Source organism: Ornithorhynchus anatinus, chromosome 15, assembly GCF_004115215.2.
Source record: "Ornithorhynchus anatinus isolate Pmale09 chromosome 15, mOrnAna1.pri.v4, whole genome shotgun sequence".
NCBI lineage: Eukaryota > Metazoa > Chordata > Mammalia > Monotremata > Ornithorhynchidae > Ornithorhynchus > Ornithorhynchus anatinus.
In genome coordinates, this window is record NC_041742.1 from 4,562,717 (window position 1) to 4,576,766 (window position 14,050).

A 14,050-nucleotide genomic window follows, 5' to 3' on the forward strand; every position below is an offset into this window, starting at 1 on the left:
GACGGAGGGGCGGGGCCTGCGGGCGGAGAGGCGGCCAATGGGAGGCGAGGTGGGCGGGGCCTGTTGGAGGGGCGGGCCTGTGGGCGGAGAGGTGGGCAATGGGAGGGGCGGTGGGCGGGGCCTGATGGAGGGGCGGGGCCTGCGGCGGAGAGGTGGCCAATGGGAGGGGAGGTGGGCGGGGCGTGACGGAGGGGCGGGGCCTGCGGGCGGAGAGGCGGCCAATGGGAGGCGAGGTGGGCGGGGCCTGTTGGAGGGGCGGGGCCTGCGGGCGGAGAGGTGGCCAATGGGAGGGGAGGTGGGCGGGGCGTGATGGAGGGGCGGGGCCTGCGGGCGGAGAGGTGGCCAATGGGAGGAGAGGTGGGCGGGGCCTGTTGGAGGGGCGGGGCCTGCGGGCGGAGAGGTGGCCAATGGGAGGGGAGGTGGGCGGGGCGTGACGGAGGGGCGGGGCCTGCGGGCGGAGAGGTGACCAATGGGAGGAGAGGTGGGCGGGGCCTGTTGGAGGGGCGGGGCCTGCGGGCGGAGAGGTGGCCAATGGGAGGGGGAGGTGGGCGGGGCCTGGTGGAGGGGCGGGGCATGCGGGCGGAGAGGTGGGCAATGGGAGGGGGCGGTGGGCGGGGCGTGATGGAGGGGCGGGGCCTGCGGGCGGAGAGGTGGCCAATGGGAGGGGAGGGGGGCGGGGCCTGTTGGAGGGGCGGGGCCTGCGGACGGAGAGGTGGCCAATGCGAGGAGAGGTGGGCGGGGCCTGATGGAGGGCTGGTGGGTGGGCGGGGGCTGCTGGAGGGGCGGTGGCCTGCGGGCGGAGAGGTGACCAATGAGAGGGGAGGTGGGCGGGGATTGTTGAAGGGGCGGGGCCTGCGGTCGGAGATGCGGCCAATGAGAGGGGAGGTGGGCGGGGATTGATGGAGGGCTGGTGGGTGGGCGGGGCCTGCCGGAGGAGAGGGTCTGCGGGCGGAGAGGTGGCCAATGAGAGGGGAGGTGGGCGGGGCCCGCAGGAGGGGGCGGGGCCTGCCCCGGCCTAGGTACCGGGTAATCAGGTTGGCCCACGTGGCACCCACATTTTCTAACCCCCGTTTTTAATAATAATAATGTTGGTATTTGTTAAGCGCTTACTACGTGTCGATCACTGTTCATTTTTTCATTCAATAGTATTTATTGAGCGCTTCCTACGTGCAGAGCACTGGACTAAGCGCTTGGAATGGACAAATCGGGACAAATCTAAGCGCTGAGGTAGATAGAAGGTCATCAGGCGACCCCACGGGAGGCTCACAGTCTTCATCCCCATTTTACAGATGAGGTCACTGAGGCACAGAGCAGTGAAGTGACTTGCCCACGGTCGCCCAGCTGACAGGTGGCTGAGCCGGGATTAGAACCCATGACCTCCGACTCCTAAACCCGGGCTCTTTCCACTGAGCCGCGCCGCTTCTCTGTTTGACAGATGAGGTAACTGTGACCCAGAGAATAATAATAATGTTGGTGTTTGTTAAGCGCTTACTCTGTGCCAAGCACTGTTCTAAGCGCTGGGGGAGATACGAGGTCATCAGGTTCTCCCACATGGGGCTCACAGTCTTCATCCCCCTTTGTACAGATGCTGTAAATGAGGCCCAGAGAAGTAAAGTGACTTGCCCAAGGTCACACAGCTGCCAAGCGGCAGTGCGGGGATTAGAACCCACGACCTCTGACTCCCAAACCGGGGCTCTTTCTACTGAGCCACGCTGCTGCTTAATGTGGGCAGAGCACTGTAATAATAATAATAATAATAATAATGTTGGTGTTTGTTAAGAGCTTACTATTTCCAAGCACTGTCCTAAGCGCTGGGGTAGATAAAAGGTCATCAGGTTGTCCCGCATGGGGCTCACAGTCTTAATCCCCATTTTACAGATGAAGTGACTGAGGCCCAGAGAAGTTAGGTGACTTGCCCAAAGTCACACAGCCGACAAGTATCGGAGCCAGAATTAGAACCCGCGACCTGTGACTCCCAAGCCCGGGCTAATTCCACTGAGACACGCTGCTTTTCCTCCTAAGCGCTTTTGTGAGTAGAGAAGCAGCGTGGCTCAGTGGAAAGAGCCCGGGCTTTGGAGTCAGAGGTCATGAGTTCGAATCCCGCCTCCGCCACTTGTCAGCTGTGTGACTGTGGGCAAGTCACTTCTTCTCTGTGCCTCAGTTACCTCATCTGTAAAATGGGGATTAAGACTGGGAGCCCCACGTGGAACAACCTGATTCCCCTGTGTCTACCCCAGCGTTTAGAACAGTGCTCGGCACATAGTAAGCGCTTAACAAATACCAACATTACGATACAACAATCAAAAGAAACAGCCCCTTCTCCGTGGAGAAATGATAGGATGATGGAGGCGGTACAGGGTCTTTTGTGCCCCACGTTGGCTTGGGTTGTATTGTATTTTGTCTCAGCCGTTTCCAGCAGGGAAAAGTAAAGAAAGACCGTCGGATATTTTTCACTAATATTTTATTGGTAAATAGGAACGTTGTAACTAAGTTTCACTAATATTTCCGTTTGGCAAACTGCACGTTACCATAGTACCCGCTACCAGAGTAAATATAATAAATAAAATGAAGCGGCACACGGTGTAAAGCAAACCAAATGGGGAGATGATATGGACGCGTATATATTAGAAGTACATCTGACAAAAAAGGTTCATTCTTTTAAAGAAAAAATGAGTATCGATCAGTTTTGTCATTAAAAGGAAAATGTCAATTTTTCCTCCGAGAGACCTTCCCGGATTAAACCCTCCTTTCATTCAATAGTATTTATTGAGCGCTGACTATGTGCAGAGCACTGTACTAAGCGCTTGGAATGAACAAGTCGGCACCCTTGACACCCTCTCCCTTCGGCATCATCTGTGCACTTGGATCTGTGACCTTTGGACATTTGATAGTTCCTCCGCCCCCTCAACTCCACAGTACTTATGTACCTATCTTCAAATTATATATTATAAATGACTTACTCATATTAACGCCTCCCTACCCCTCTGGACTCTAAACTCGTTACGGGCAGGGAGCGTGTCTGCTGATTCTGTTGTTTTGTCCTCTCCCGACTGCTGAGTACAGTGCTCTGCACATAGTAAGCGTTCAATAAATATGACCGACTGATGGACGCTGTATTTGGATCTGTACCCAAAGAGAAGCAGCGTGGCTCAGTGGAAAGAGCACGGGCTTTGGAATTAGAGGTCATGAGTGCGAATCCAGGCTCTGCCACTTAGCTGTGTGACTGTGGGCAAGTTGCTTCACATCCCTGTGCCTCAGTTACCTCATCTGTAAAATGGAGATTAAGACTGTGAGCCCCACGTGGGACATCCTGATTGCCCTGTGTCAGTGACCCCTTGGGAGTCAGAGGACCTGAAAGCTCGTTGTGGGCAGGGAATGTGTCCGTTTATTGTCATTTTGTACTCTCCCAAGCACTTAGTACAGTGCTCTGCCCAGAGTCAGAGCGCAATAAATACGACTGAATGAATGAATCAATGAACGAATGAGTGAACTGAGTTCTAATCCCAGCTTCGACCCTCATCTACTATTGGAGAAGCAGCGTGGCTCAGTGGAAAGAGCACGGGCTTTAGAGTCAGGGCTCATGAGTTCGAATCCCAGCTCTGCCACTTGTCGGCTATGTGACTGTGGGCGAGTCACTTAACTTCTCTGTGCCTCAGTTCCCTCATCTGTAAAATGGGGATTAAGACGGTGAGCCCCACGTGGGACAACCTGATTCCCCTATGTCTACCCCAGCGCTTAGAACAGTGCTCGGCACATAGTAAGCGCTTAACAAATACCAACATTATTATTATTATGTGATTTGGGGGCAGTCACTTACCTTCTCGGGACCTCTCAATTCCCTCATCTGCAAAATGGGGATTCAATACCTGTTCTCCTTCTAGCTTAGACGGTGAGCCCCAAGAGGGACCTGATCATCTCGTATCTACACCGGTGCTTAAGACAGTGCTTGGCACATAATAAGTGCTTAGTAAATACCACCAATAGCTATTATGGAAACACACGTATGCTTAGAGGAACGCTACCCCCAGGGCATTTCAGGTAACAGAGGCTATCTATAGAGCACAGTAAAAAGACTTGCATTAGTCATCCACTACTCTATGCATAGGTAAATACAGGTCCAGTATTGATTAGTTAAGTTTCTTTTGTTTCAGGAGACTCCATGATTCTTCATTTAGGAACAGTTTCCTGTTCTGATAGTAATTACCAAAAAGCCTTCAGGTGCAACACGACTGATTCATAAATGGCTAAATCAAATTACATGTATAAAAAGAGCTGACAGTGATATACAATCCATACTCAAGGGACTAGAGCAAGTCATTGCCTGTTTAATATTTTACACGCTAATTTCTATCCAAGAACATTGAAATACATAAGAGAAATGCCTATAAATATCATATCCTTATTTTACCCACTGAGGGAAGTACACAATATCCATGATAGTCAGGGACAGAACTTTTCCCACCATAAAAGACAGAAAAAAAATGAACCATTTCACATAAAACCAGCCTGGGTAGTGAGTTCAGGGCTCAGATGAGGACAGGCGTCAACTCTTTCAGCCCATTATGGCTCCATTAAATGCAATTCAGGGTAACTCTCATTGATTCAGACTGCCAAATTCAAAAATCTTTAGGTGTTTCTCCCGGCCTGCTCTATTCCTGTATTTCCTTTCTTAAAAAGCAGAATGGGTCTAATAAGCAGCAGCAGTAGCTCTGTTCATTATTTATTAAGTGTCCATAAAATGTCAGACAGCATAGGATATTGGCAAGTCACAATTCTGATCTTGGCTCTCACATTCTAGATAGAGAAAATGAGCCAAACATATCTTTCTCTTTTATTATTATTTTTTTTGGTATTGTTGCTGTTGTTTCTATTTTGATTTTATTTGTTGTGGGTAATAGCTCATTCAACTGTTGCAGAGCTGTTGTGATCAACAGGTGAAACAAAGTAAGGGCCAGGAATGAGATTAGCTGGTGGCAACCACATGTTGGTTGTTGGATGTAGTATTGATGGTGGCAAGGATTTCAGTATTTAATTACAATGGGCTTCTTGGAAGAGTTGTAATTTGAAGGCAGTAAATTGCCAGAGATCTCTTCCGCTCCTTCTCTCCCTTAGGATAGGCATCCTGAAGGAGGAGGAAATTTTCAGGGTGGGCATATGATAGATTAGGTGGCTAAGAGAATTACATGCCACCTTGAATTTTAAATTTATTTTAAAAAAGGTAAAAATGAAACTGAAAAGTACATATTTACCTGAAAAGGCAAATAACTAGTTTTAAACTGCAGGGAGGGCCAGTGGCTCTAGCTTTTATAGCATTCCCCCAGAAGCCGGCACCATGCTCCACAGACAAAAAACAATTATTTTTGAATGACTGAATGAGCTAATAAAAAAACACGGACAAATCTAGAACATACCTCACAAAACATTTTTATTAATTCACTGGTCAAATTTGTATTTTATCATTTCTCACATTAATTATACTAAGGCAGACATGTGCTAATCCTTTGAGCCTAGCCTGGGGGAGGCGATTCCTTTTCCTTTGGGGTGTTTTATAAGGAGAATGTAGACAAGAAAGGGCTGCACGACTACCTGATATCATAGAATGAGGCTCTGAGTGCTCTTCAGCATGTGAACAACTGACGACCTCTGACTGTAATTAGAGAAAGACAACCATTAGAACTTTCTTATGGGTTAGCAAACAGCACATAATAGCAGCCTACATTTGGGTGGACCTATTTGATTAAATGTAATGCAGCAATAGCTGTGCCTAGTTCTCCTGAGTCTATGGCTATAGTGTTTAGTGTTCTACAGAACAGAGATGACAGCTGAAATATGTGTTTTATAAATTAAGTGTCATTCTGTCACATTCTTCTATCTATGAAGAGGTTTCTTTTTTTTTTTTATTTTGCCTGAAAAATACACTCCAGGCAAAATACTCATTCTAAGAGAAAACATGAGTTCCCAGGGGCTGATGAGAAACCTAAGCACTACTGTGATGATCACACGACTTCAAGAGTTAATCAATTATACTAGGCATGTGGCAGAAGTGGGGGAAGGAGTGGTCAGAAACTCTCGGGGGTTCTTTGGCCACTGACTTCATGCCCCCAGCTCCTGGGCTTAACCAAAATCTCTCTGTCCTTCTCGGTTTCTGGCCCGAATTCTACGAAGGAGAACTCATTCAACTGTTGCGGAGCTGTTGTGATCAACAGGTGAAACAAAGTAAGGGCCAGGAATGAGATTAGGTGGAGAGGCCTCAGCTGTACACCCCACTGAGCCGCAATATGTTGGCATACTTCCTGCTGACCCTTTTCTTCTCTACAGTTGAGGGTTAAAAACAGACTGGAGGAGTAAGAAGAGGGAAGAAAAGAAGAAGAGGTTAAAAGAAGGGGTCTGAGAGGGCAATGAATGAAATGTAGCCGACATGGGCTGCAAGATTGGCACAGACAGAATCGGGGCTTTATAGGGAATTTGATACATTTTCACTTATAGTGGGTGCACCATAAAAAGTGCTAAGAGTTGTCAGAGGTGTGAAGCCAACTACCACCTGTCTGGACTCTGGCTACAGCACAGGAAGCCCTACTTCAGTGGTCACTTTAAAATGAAAATGGTGTCAAGACTCACACAGGCAGTAGCACAGCCCTCCAAACGAAGGGGTGAACTCACTATGAGCAGGGAAGGTGTCGGCCAACTCTGTTGTACTTTATTCTCCCAAGCAATTAGTACAGTGCTCTGTACACTGTAAACACTCCATAAGTACCACTGATGATGATCAAATGTCCACCTGGGTCTATGAACCAGTGCCTGGAGGTGCCAGGACTGAGCTCCAGTAAAAGCCCTGGCTCAAACTAAGCACTGCCCATTCCTGCAGAAGCAGGAAGGTAGATCGAAGCACCACTGGGGAGGCTAAGTCCACAATCGAGGAGCCGATAGGGAAAACAGGGAGTGGCCGGGGAATGCCAATAACAGCAGAGAAGACAGGGAAAGGGAAAGTGAGAGGGAGATTATGTGAGAATAAGAAAGAGTGAAAGAAGTGAAGAAAGTTTGAGGGGGAGGGAGATAACACAAGAGATAAAGGGGAGGAGAGAAATAAAGGAGGGAAGAGAGGAAGAAGAATAAAAGGGAAGGGAAAGGGAAGAAGAGAGTTGAGTAGGTGAAAAAGGAAAAGAACCAATGCAGAAAGACAACACAAGGAGCAATAAGAAGAGGCAGAGGGGGAGAGAGTCTTAGAGTAGGTAGAGGTTGCAAGGTTGAGCAGGAGGCAAGAGGGACTTGGAGAGAGAGGTAAAATTATAGCTACAAGCAGAGATGGAAACACTGAGTGGCAGAGAAGATGAAAGAGACGGGAAGGGAGAGGAAGCACCCAGTAGGATAAAGAGCTTTGAGAGTTAGGAGTACATAGAGAGAGAGACACATGAATAGAGGCAAGAGAAAATGGAAGAGGAAACAGAAAGATGGACCTGGAGAAATGTCCAAGGGCATACAGGCCGTATAATCACAATAATAAATAAAAATAAATAAATGTTGGTATTTGTTAAGCGCTTACTATGTGCCAAGCACTGTTCTAAGCGCTGGGGTAGACATAGGGGAATCAGGTTGTCCCACGTGGGGCTCACAGTCTTAATCCCCATTTTACAGATGAGGGAACTGAGGCACAGAGAAGTTAAGTGACTTGCCCACAGTCACACAGCCGACAAGTGGCAGAGCTGGGATTCGAACTCATGAGCCCTGACTCCAAAGCCCGTGCTCTTTCCACTGAGCCACGCTGCTTCTCCAATTATTATCCAATTATTATTATATTATCCAATATAATGATAATATTGGTCGTGTTACTAGGTGTCAAGCACTGTACTAAGCACTAGGGGGAGATAGAAGATAATCAGGACAAATTTAGTCCCTGATCCACATGGGGCTCACAGTCTAAAGAGGGAGGGAGAACGGGTAAGGAAACTGAGGCACAGAGAAGTAATAATGGTAATACTATCAACGGTGGTGCTTTCAAGCACTTACTATGTACTTATCTGTTGCCGATTTGTACATTCCAAGCACTTACTACAGTGTTCTGCACATAGTAAGCGCTCAATAAATACTAAATACTATTGAATACTTAGCACTTTATTAAGTGCTGGGGCATATACAACATAGTCATGTTGGGCACGGTCTCTGTCCTGCCTGGGGCTCACGGTTTAATAGGAAAGGGAGAGCAGGTATTGAATCCCCATTTTCAGGTGAGGTAGGCACAGAGAAGTGACTTGACTAAGGTTGCATAGCAGGCAAGTGGCAGAGGTAGAATTAGAACCTAGGTCCCCTTACTCACAAACTCATGCTCTTTCCACTAGGCCCTGTTTTCAAAGTGAAGAGTCGACCCAGGGGGAGGAGGCACTGAGAGTGGTTTACAGGGAGAGTAAAGAAATAGGAACAAAGGGCACAGAACATTATGCAACTCTGTGTGTGTGTGTGTGTGTGTGTGTTTGCCCCCGTGTGCCCATGCCTCACCTTCTTCAGATTTTCCATGTGGTTTGCTCCCAGGTGTAATTCACCTCAGTTTTCTTCAGCGCAGTCTTTTATTCAATGGCTGCCCCTTTCCTGGAGCAATTTCTGCTGGTTCCCTGACTGAAACTTTCCTGATACATAGGTTATTCCAAAGACTTCCCACAGCCAATTCTTCTTCCTTTTGCTGGAGAGAAATATCCCACTGCCAAGATTCTCTTGGGTTCCTGATGCCTCAGAGGTTCCTCTTTGTTTTTCTGTAGGGCAGAGTAGAGTGAAATTACTCCACCAGTCGCTGTGGGTAGGTTTGGAAAGTTTGGGGGCAGGAGGAGAAATTTTAAAGGCCCAATTATAGTCTTTTTCATCACTGTTCCTCAGTGGTAAGGAGATCCTCTTCAAAGCCTTATTGAAGGCATCTCCTCCAAGCAGCCTTCCCTAACTAAGCCCTCCTTTCCTCTCCTCCCTCTCCCATGTGCTTTGCCCTGACTTGCTCCCCTTCATTCATCCCCACCTCTCAGCCCCATAGCTCTTTTGTGCATATCTGTAATTTATTTATTTATATTAATGTCTCTCTTCCCCTCTAGATTATAAGCTCATTGCAGGCAGGGTATGTGTTTGTTTACTGATTAATTGTAGTCTCCCAAGTGCTTAATACAATGGTCTGCAAACAGTAAGCTTTCCATAAATACAATTGATTGAATGAATGGATGGGAGTGGATGGTCTGTGTATCCAGGGCTCAGCTTCCCAATATTCTGGAAGGATAACTGCTGTTGCCTCCAAGGGAGCCCAGGGGGAATAATAGAAGTACTCTCCCAAGCGCTTAGTACAGTGCTCTGCACATAGTTGGCACTCAGTAAGGATTAATAATAATAATAATAATGTTGGTATTTGTTAAGCGCTTACTATGTGCCGAGCACTGTTCTAAGTGCTGGGGTAGACATAGGGGAATCAGGTTGTCCCACGTGGGGCTCACAGTCTTAATCCCCATTTTACAGATGAGGGAACTGAGGCACAGAGAAGTTAAGTGACTTGCCCACAGTCACACAGCCGACAAGTGGCAGAGCTGGGATTCGAACTCATGAGCCCTGACTCCAAAGCCCGTGCTCTTTCCACTGAGCCACGTGATCGATTGATTGATCGGACTCCTGAGCTATGCTTTAGCCACCTAAACCATTTGCTCCATCTTTTCTTACAGTGGGCAAGGGAACTTGAGACTGGCTCACGGAATTCTTTTCACCTGGGAAAATAACATTAGAGGAATGTACATGCTTTTGTAATTGTTTACTCATACTCTACTGGCAAATTGTATATTTTTCATTACACATCCCCAAATAATAAACACAAAGAAGGTATTTGGGGTATGACAATGCTAAAGAAAGGCCAAACTGCTAAAATCTGTTCTGATTAAAGAAGGCACTGTGGCCTAGTTGTAAAGAGCCCAGGAATGGGAATCAGGAGACATAGAGGATGATGGTGATGATTGTGATATTCATTAGGCATTTACTAAGAGCCTGGCACTGGACTAAGCTCTGAGGTGGATAGAAGCAAATTGGGTTGGACACAGTCCCTGTCCCGCATGGGTCACAGAGTGTCACTCCCCATTTTACAAATGAGATAACTGGGGCACAGAGAGATGAAGTGACTTGCCCAAGGTCACACAGCGGGTGAGTGGTGGAGCCGGGATTAGAATCCAGGTGCCTCTGACTCCCAGGCCTGTACTCTATCCATTAAGGGATGTAATTCTGCCACTGGCTACTATGTGACCTTGGGTAAATCATTTACTCTGTAGCATTGAATTTCCTCATCTGTAAAATGGAATTAAGATACCCGCTCTTCCTACCTCTTGTGAGAGACATGTGGGACAGGCACTTTGTCAGTTCTAACCCAGTTCCTGTCAGTAGTGAGCACTTAATGCATATCATTATTAAAAAGCGAATCACTGTCAAACTGTATTATTTACTGTGTTCTTTAAAACATAGATCAGCCATTTTCTGGCTACCTGGGGAAAAAAGACTTCCCAAAGATGTGAAGCAAGCCTCTCTAATAATAAAGACTATAAAGTTCACTATATGAATCAGGAAAATGGGACTGAGGTGACGACGACACCTCCAAGCTGAATCTAGCCACACTGTTGGCAATAATTGCAACTGCATCTTCCTACTTCAGGGGCTTGAAAGATCTTCAGCTCCAGGTTACTTGACTGCTGCATTAACAGCAATGGTACAAGAAGTTTTGCCTGAATTAACTGGCATGCAAATATGTGACTTCTTCCAAGGGTACAGTTTAAGCTCACATATGCAGATAGATATTTTTGAGCATTAATTAAAGCTCTGGCAATCTCAGTTTCTCCTTGGAAGAATAATTTGGGAGTTCTCAAGCCTATCGGGTGAAAAATGTATGATTTTAAAGGGTGAGTTGTGGTAGATGAATGAATGGCAACTGGGGTAGACAATAGGATATTTCTTCTCCCTAATATAATTCTCATGCCTAAATGTACATGATAATAACTGAGAAAAACCTAAAATTCTAGTTGTGGCCACCTGACTGTGCAAATGAAAGCAAGTGCTTTAATAACAGAAAAAAAATATTTCTTAAAGGTCAGAAAGATGGTATCTCTGTTTTACAGAAAGGCAAATTGAGACCAGAGATGGACTAGCAAAGACATAGACAGGTAATTGAAACTGTTTCATCAGACATAGTAAGGTAATTGAAACACTGGTAGGTTTGCCCCAATTATCTGGAAAAATGACCCTTGCCTGTCACTTCATTTACTAGTGTGGACCTGACATTTGACACTGACAGTTAAAACCTACCCTCGGTGCTTACATAACTGACCTAGAAACTCAATTTCTAAACCCCAAAATCAATTATCTGCCCTCCCCGAAAAGAAGAGGACAATTAATGGTTGGGTAAAAATCTCTTGTACCTCTTCATTTAAGGAACAACAAATAGCCCTTCCAGAAGGTTTTCACAAGTTCAAGGAAGGTAAAATGCTTCAGATGATATCATAGAATATCGTCATTATCATCATCATCATCATCATTATCATCGTCAGTACTACACCACACCTGTCTTAAAGGGAATATTTCCAGTATGATTTGCCAGACTTTGGCAATAAACAGGCTCATTTCAAATATAAAACAGGCCAAATCTCTCTGATCACATTCCTTCTTCAGCCTGAGATTCAGCCTGAAGGAATTGTCTACTTCACCAGAATTTAATTGCCATTTACCAGGAAAAAAAAACACCATGCACTGAGATCAACTACAGACTCCCTTCCCACATAAAATATGGACTAAATATTTTTTCTTGACAACAAATGCCTCATTTAAAATTCACAAATTTAACCTCTTCTGCTAATCAAGCATAAAAGAAGCAGCGTGGGCTAATGGACAGAACACAGGTCTGGCAGTCAGAAAGACCTGGGTTCTAATTCCTGCTCTGCCATTTGTCTCCTGTGTGACCTTGGGTGAGTCACTTAACATCTGAGGGCCTCATATCTTTCAACTGTAAAACGGGGAGTAATACTGTGAGCCCCTAGGAGGGAAAGGGCCTGTGTCCAACCTGATTAGCTGGTACTATCCCGCACTTAGAGCAGGACCTGGCACATAGTAAGTGCTTAACAAACACCATAAAAAATGGTGGGGGACGTTAAAGAAAGAAGAGGGAAGAAAGAGAAGATTTGTTTGCTCAACTAAAAGAATGATTTTTTAAAATTACGGTAACTGGAAGGGGATCAGGAGGAAAACGCAGTGTATGTAAACCTCCTCTCAGTATTAAGTTGTTTTGAAAGTTGCTTCTTTTTCATATCATAGTTTATCAAAAAGACTTTCAAGTGGAGCCGAGCAGCAGTTGGACCCAAAATCTGACAAGAACAATTCCTTCCTCCAAACTTTTACTAACAGATTGTGTGCTTCTAAAGAGGGTTGCGTGAAGAATCTCAGGGCCTGCTGTCCTACGTTATCCCACAAAACACATGCAGACTGGCAGCAGCAGAATCATCAAAGGCTTTGCCAAGACTGGGAAGCAGAAGAGGCATTCTTGAAAACAGAGAGGGGCCCTTTTGGGGCAAACAGCTCCATAATGAAGCAGAATGGCCTACTGGAAAGAGCATATGCCTGAGAATCAGAGGACCTGGGTTCTAATCCTGGTTGTCACTTGTCTGTTTTGAGACTTTGGGTAAATTCTCTGTCCTCGGTTACTCTTGAGGATTAATGAGGATTAAATACTACTCTCTCCAATTTAAACTGTGAGCCCCATGAGTGACAAGGACTGTGTCCAACCTGATTATATGTGTATTATGTATACATATATATATAGATAATATGTGTGTGTGTTTACATATATATATATATATAAAATGATATATATATATCATTTGATATTGAGACTGGCTGTGAGATTATTTTCATCTGGGAAAATTCCACATTAGAAGGATTTACATGATTTTGTAATTGTGAACTCGTACTCTACTGCATCTACTTATCTGCCCCAGCACTTAGTACAGTGCTTGGAACATAGAAAGCACTTAGGAAGTACCATAATACAGTAACAAACAAAAAACAGGTCAATGCAAGATCGATCTTTAAAAGCATCCAGTGGGTGAGAGAGTGTCGGTTGAGAGTATCGATTCCCTTCAGCTTCACACACACTCATATCTGGGACTCCACTGTCAGTAATGTAATCTTCAAAAAAGACAGCTACAGGAATCACGTATATGCACATACTCAGCGGTCATGCAAATATATCCATACACATATATACATTCTTATACATATATGTGTGTATAATATAGGCACATATAGACATCACACGTGTGTGTGAGAGAGAGAAAGAGAGAAAACTCGTTATGGGAAGGGAACATGTCTGCTAACTCTATTATATTGAGCTCTCCTGAATGCTGTGCTCCACACATAGTAAGCACTCAATAAACACCATCGAATGATATCACCATTATGAAGACACCGGATGAAAGTTAGGACAAGTGTTACAAAGCAACAAAACAAGAAGCACCATCACAATAAAATACACATCAAAAATGGGCCACCTATACATAAGAATTTCGGGAGCATATATGTGTATCCTGGCAACCTCCACTAGTATGAAGCATTAAAGTGTTGATTCTCCGCTGAGGTCATTTTGGTCATAAATGGGATTTGTGCATTTTGAGTACATTTTGAATGATGCTGCACCCTGGCCCAATAACTAATTTTTTTATGGTAGTTTTTAAGCATTTAACATGTGCCAGGCATGGTTCTAAACACTGGGATAGATACAGGGAAATCAAGTTGGACACAGTCCGTGTTGACATTCTTCATCCCTATTTTCCAGATGAGGTAACTGAGGCACAGAATAGTGAAGTGACCTGCCCAAGGTCACACAGCAGGCAAATGGGGGAGCCAGGATTAGAACCCAGGTCCTTCTGACTCCCAAGCCCATGCTCTATCCACTAGGCTCACACTGTTTTTTGTTGCACCGACTGCCCCACTGCACACACTGCTGACAGTGATGAGAGAGGGAGAATAACACTGTGCAAACCAACATCACTGTATGGAATTCCTTTGC

At 45.6% G+C, this 14,050-nt stretch overlaps 1 long non-coding RNA gene across 3 annotated transcripts in view; it reads right to left on the reverse strand.

The window, feature by feature from the left end:
• Positions 1-5,399: 5,399 nt before the first annotated feature.
• The window catches only part of LOC120638848, a 34,901-nt gene continuing 26,250 nt past the window's right edge, over positions 5,400-14,050 (reverse strand). For all 3 annotated transcript variants that reach the window (XR_005660848.1, XR_005660849.1, XR_005660850.1), the window contains 2 exons: positions 8,491-8,741; positions 5,400-5,647 (listed from right to left, as the gene is read on the reverse strand). This is a non-coding gene — a long non-coding RNA (uncharacterized LOC120638848). The remainder of the gene's footprint in view (positions 5,648-8,490; positions 8,742-14,050) is intronic.